Source organism: Myotis brandtii, unplaced genomic scaffold (assembly GCF_000412655.1).
Source record: "Myotis brandtii unplaced genomic scaffold, ASM41265v1 scaffold48, whole genome shotgun sequence".
Classification (NCBI taxonomy): Eukaryota; Metazoa; Chordata; class Mammalia; order Chiroptera; family Vespertilionidae; genus Myotis; species Myotis brandtii.
This window is the reverse complement of record NW_005368341.1, coordinates 8,389,140-8,395,139: the sequence shown is the minus strand read 5'-3', so window position 1 is coordinate 8,395,139 and position 6,000 is coordinate 8,389,140. Positions and strand designations below refer to the sequence as shown.

The 6,000-nt window shown below is 46.8% G+C and overlaps 1 protein-coding gene across 1 annotated transcript in view; it reads left to right on the top strand.

The window, feature by feature from the left end:
- The window catches only part of CFAP69 (cilia and flagella associated protein 69), a 53,508-nt gene continuing 47,508 nt past the window's right edge, over nt 1–6,000 (top strand). Inside the window, exon 1 of the mRNA XM_005876116.2 lies at nt 1–98. The gene's annotated coding sequence lies outside the window, so the exon portion shown is untranslated. The remainder of the gene's footprint in view (nt 99–6,000) is intronic.

Below are 6,000 nucleotides of genomic sequence, written 5' to 3'. Positions count from 1 at the left end.
CGGCGGCCGAGGCCCAGGGGCCGCGCAGCAAAAGCAAGTCCAGCAGCCCTCGACAAATCCCGGTGATCGGGGTGGTGACCGAGGACGAGGACGCTCTGGTAAGGTCCAGTGTACGTGCCTGGGGAGCTGGGGAGGCGTGGAGGGAGTAGATTGAGATCTGGAGGCGGGGACGAGTTGGGGGGCAGCAAGGACGGGAATGGGGGCCCAAGTGGACACGAGGGTATTCCGCGGGACCGAGGTTCCTGTCAACCTCCGGGCACCTATTAGCTGACCCCTCCGAGAACTGCGCAGCTGGCGAGCGGGTCTACCAACCCGCCTGGCAACTTGGGCCACCAGGTCCTCGCGATCGAGCGTCCACCCAACTGAGTAAGTGAGGCTTTGCCGCTGTGACTGCAAAAGTGTGACTACGAAGGGCCTGGGGGACTGAAACATTCTTAGCAAAGACATGAATTTGAACACTTGTTTGCACTGTACTTGTGTATGTAGATCCCTTTTATGTAGTGATGTTCTGGATAGAGGCGTATAACTTTATCCCGTCTTTAAATTTGCTGCTACTGGGTGGTGCGGGGGGAGAGGGGGGGCGGTTGTCAGGAAATTGAGCAAAAAAGAAAAAAAGAAAGAGAACTCATGGACATGGACAACAGTGTGGTGACTGCGGCGGGGGACGGGGGGTGGAGGTGGAAGAGGGCATAGAGGGATAAATGATGATGAAAAAAATTAAATTGCTGCTACTAAAACGTACACAGGGAGAAGAGGAAACTGGTGTTAAAATTAGAAATGAAGCATCGTTTTTTGTGAAATTTGAAGCTGATTATGGGGTGGGTCAGAGAGGATTGGCAGAGAATAGAATTGAGTTTTCTTTTGTTTTTCTCTTTATTTCATTGTGTGTGTTTTTATTGAATTCATTGGGGTGACATTAGTTAATTATATAGGTTTCAGGTATACAATTCTATAATATATCATCTGTATATTGTATTGTATGTTCACCACCCCAAGTCAAGTCTCCTTCTATCACCATTTCCCCCCACTTTACCCTATTCTACCTCCCCCCACTCCCCTTTCCCTCTGGTAATCACCATATGGTTGTCTGTATCTATGAGTTGTTTGTTTGTTTTTGCCTAATCCCTTCACCTTTTCACCCAGCCTCCAACCCCCTTCCCCTCTGACAGCTATCAGTCTGTTCTCTATATCTATGAGTCTATTTCTTTTTAAAAAATATATTTTTATTGTTGATATTACAGATATCTCCCAGTTCCCCATCCCCCCTCTTCCAAGCCCTTACCCCCCACTCCCCCCACCAGTATGAGTCTATTTCTATTGTTTGTTAGTTTATCTTGCTCATTAGATTCTACATGTGAGTGAAATCATATGTCACTTGTAATTGATTTAATTTATTGTGCATATATTTGGTTATGAATTTACTTGTTATGAAAATTAATTCTTTCAAGCTGATCTGTTGAGAAATTTCACTCCAAATGCTCCCTTGGGTCTCCATTGTGGTGGGGGTATTTAGAAATTCCAAGTCGTTTGTTTCATGCTAAGTTTCCATTGCTCCTCCCCAGAGAGCCATGACCAAGCCCTAAAACCTGAATTCTATGGAGGAAATCCTGCCCTGCCTCCTCACACTAATGACATGGGGCCACTGTGGGAATTACTGTTGAGACTTTACAAGTCTCAGGCTGCGTAAGGAACCTTGTCTCCTGTGTCCACAGCCTAGAGCCTGGGAGAGTTCCTTGGGAGTAGCCAGTTGACTGGGTTCCTCTTCTGCTGTGGGACTAGGGTTGGACTCTCTGAGGATGGTCAGACATTTACACAGCAACCTGCGGGGCAACAGCATTTTTGCATGAGGAGGAACGGGGAATTTACCTAGTCAGTTTTGTGGAAGTGTTTCAACCACTTTTTTGTGGGCCGTGGAAAGAAGAACTGTTAAGGAATAGCAGACTTCCACTCCCAAGGCTTCAAGGGGGCTCAACACTACCACTGTCCTCCCAGGCACCGGGCAAAACTGGGAAGCAGGTGAATTTTATATCTTACGGTTCTCATTCATTCTTCCTTTACCAGGTGTAAAAGCGGGTGGAGGACCAGGGTATAGGAGACAGGCAAGCATGGGTTAAAAAGAAAAAGAAAAAAGAGGAAATACTTTTAATAGGCCATTGTCAAAATAGTCCACAACATATCAAGTAAAGCAAAACAAGTATACCTGTGTATATGTGTGCACATTTCTTCCTTCCCCGTTTTCTTTTCCTTTTTTCCTTTTATTACTCTTCTTCCAGGGCCCAGGATTCTCTTCCAAAAAGAAATCAATTTGTATTAATTTAAGTTCCTACCTTGTTAGTAATGTCAAGAGAAGAATTCTGAGATGCGCTACGTTAAATTACATCAGTGAGAGAAAAAGACCGGAGTAGTTAACCAGTTGGCCAGCTGTGGGCTAACTAACAACAGACTGCTCACATTCCTGAAAGCATCTATTTAGCAGACTACTAGACCCTCATATCCCACATATGCATGAACTTTCAAGACTGCTCTTACTGTTGTCAAATGTAGTATTTCCTACTTATAGACTGTGTACCTGTCATAGAACTGCCTCTGCTTCACCTCCCCCTCCCCATCTGTAGCCAATGTAAATTCTTTCAAAACAACTTATATCTTTCTTCCCCAAACATTAAGTATAAAAGTGCCCATCAAGTCCAGGATGGTGGACATGTTTGTCTTTTCTCCCTAGCACTGCTGCCCTTCTATCCTTGGCACTTCCTTGTTTCATTGTCCCCAGTTTTTCTCCCCAGGACCTGGTCCTTTTTTGGCCCAATAAATCCTTCTTTTAGAAAAGCTTTCAGCCTCCAAGGTTCTTTTGTTTGTTTGTCTGTTTGTTTGTTTGTTTAACAACAACTACTTCAGGAGTATTAACGTTTTATAAAGTACTGAAGAAAAAGTATCTACCAAAAGAAATGAAATAGAATAAAAACTTATAGAGCTGGGAGAAATGATCACTTGGGTTTTGTTTGTGATTGCTTTTACAACTGAGAACCCTCAGGCCATGAGAAGTTAAGTGCAAGTTACTCAGTTTCTTTACTCAGAGCGGGGCCTAGTGCTCTTTGCCATCATTAAAATGGTAACTTTTTAGGTTGGGTAAAGGGGGTGTCTAGCAAGATGCAGGGTAGAGGTGAGGTGGCTAATGGCTGTGAGAATAGTCTGTCAACCCCCATAATAGAGACTGAGAGGGGATAAGGGTCCCAGCGAATTCAGGAGGGCAGAATAAGTGGCCCCTGTGTCAATTAAAAAGAAAAGAAAAGATAACTTTTTATTTTATTTTTTATTGTGTAAAGTTTTACTTATGTCTCCTTTTTCCCCAATTGACCCCCTCCCCCATCCCTTCCCAGCCCTAGCAGGCCCTCACGGCCCCAGTGTCTGTGTCCATTGGTTATGCTAATATGCATGCACATAAGTCCTTTTGTTGCTCTCTAACCCCCTCTCCCCTGCCATTTGTCTCTAGATCGATCTATTCTTGTTCATCAAATTAACGTTTTAGACCTCTGCCTCAAGCCAGTAGAGGAAAAGACTCTTGGAACTCTAGATATTTTCAAACCATTCCACATTTGCAACTTCCTCCTCTGCCTATGCTTGAGAGACAGTGTACCCTGGCAGCTAAAAATGAGAGTGTGGATCCTACCTTAGTTCATTAAGCCAGCTCCATCGTACACTTGAAATCACAAGTTGTGTGCTCTTTATTTCCTATTTAGTATTTTAATACTGTTCCTCTCATTCTAAAAAATCAGAAACCCGTTAGAGCAGTGCTTCTCAAATTCTAATGTACATTTGGAGCATCTGGGGGTCTTACTAAAATGCAGATTCTGATTCTGCAGATCTGGAGTAGAGCCTCTGGTGTTTGCTTTTCCAACAGGACTTCAGGTGACGCTGAGGCAGGAGAGTAAGGAGCTAAGAAAGTTCCTCGGCAAGAGGATTTCAGAAACTGAGACAGCTGAACAAACTGGGTGAGCAGTTTACAGCCAGATGCAGAAGGTCACCAGGGTGGAAAGCCCTGTGTGCCTAGTATGCTTAGCAATGGGCAATACTGGTGCTGGACCTCTCCCCCACGGCCTTTCCTCCCCTGCATATCGCTGGTTATTCAGTGTGGACCCCCTGACCTTTCCTCCCTAGAGATAATATCTAGGCCTCACTTGTATTTCAGCTCCAGGCTCAGAAGAGCAGCAAAACCAGGGGATAACTAAAGACCCCCTGCCCTGCCCTGGTCCTGACCAATCAGTAGAAAGGGCACACCTGGAAAAGCTGACGCGTATTCTATTGAGAGCTCCTCTAAGACCGCCTCTAAACTGCCAGCCTTCAAAAACCCTCAAAACAAAGGACCCAGTGCACACTCCCCTTCCCAAGAGCACACCTGCCTTTCCCCTCCCCCACAGGCCTGCATCTCCTAAACAATAAGGGATCCCACGAGACTAGCAACCAGGGGAGCAATGGGCAGTGGCAGCTTGTCAGGGCTCACCCACTGAACCTGTCTCCAAGGCCCCCTTTTCTCTGACTTCCCAGTGAGCCAGGGCCGTCCCACCCACCGTGGCTCATTTCTTTCCTATCACGTTTTTAGAGAGCCAAAGCAGCCCTGCCTAGACTCTCTCCTGCTGCTGCTTCTACCCTTGGCTCTTCCTTGTTTCACTGTTCCCAGCTTTAATAAACCTACTCTCAAAATCACCTGGACTTGTGCTGTGAAAGCTTTCCTGTACGAAGTCAAGAACCCACACACTACCAGCCCACCCTGGGCAGACCCACTCAGGGCCAGCTCCCGCTTCTGGTAACTGCGATTGTGACTAATAGAGGACCCCATTTCCCACTTGGAGCAGCTATGCTTACTGTGCTATAACTGCAGTATGATATGAACCGTGCTGCAGAATTTCACAGCAGTGAACTTGGAGAGCTGTGGGAGATAGTTTCATATGTATCCGGATTATAAAACAAAATAAACAATAACAACAACAAAACAAAATTCCAACCCTCCACCAGCAGGTCAGATGATATGGTAAAAAACAAGGGGCACCACATTGGGCTTTAAAAGAACTACTTGCTCCCTTCCTTGTCACCACAGTGCCTCAGTCAGGCCTATTAATGTGTCATCCTTCTCGCCAGCCTTTTGGCTTGCTCCTTCTCCTTTCCCCAGTCTATTTTCCAAAAACATCACTTTATCACTTTATCCTCTTCCTTCCTCCCTCTGAGTCCCACCCTCTCTCTTAAAAAAAATGTGTCTATTGATTTGAGAAAGAGAGAAAGGGAGAGGGAGAGAGGGAGAAACATCAATGTGAGAGAGAAGCATTGATGGCGACCGAACCTACAACTTGGGCATGTGCCCTGACAGGTAATAGAACCCAGGACCCTTCAGTCTATGGGACATCGCTCAACTAACAGCCACACCAGTCAGGGCCCACCTCTCTTTCTTTCGGGATTCAACAGTATCTCCTTATTGCTTACTTTATCTACACTAATAAAAGACAAAGATGCTAATTGACCATACCTTTGCTACGCCCTAAGCCACGCCCACCAGCCAATCAGAGCAACTATATGCAAATTAACCCAACCAAGATGGCGGCCGGCAGCCACGGAGCTGGAGCAAGCAGGAGGCTTGGTTGCCTGGGCGATGGAGGAAGCCAACCTTTCCGCATGCCATGAGCCAGAAGTGGCCTTCGCTTATGGCAACAAAGTTTCAATTATAGAAGATAAACAAATCCCAGATACCTGCTTCCAGTCAGCCTCCACTGGGAGCTTGGGTGGCTGGGGGTTGTGGCCAGCCTGCAAATAGCCATCAGCCCCTCACCCAGGCTGGCCAGGCACCCCAACAGGACCCCCCTCCCTGAAGGGGGTGTGTCCAGCCTGAAAATGGCCCTCAGCCCCTCACCCAGGCTGGCCAGGCACCCCAACAGGACCCCCCTCCCTGAAGGGGGTGTGTCCAGCCTGAAAATGGCCCTCAGCCCCTCACCCAGGCTGGCCAGGCACCCCAAC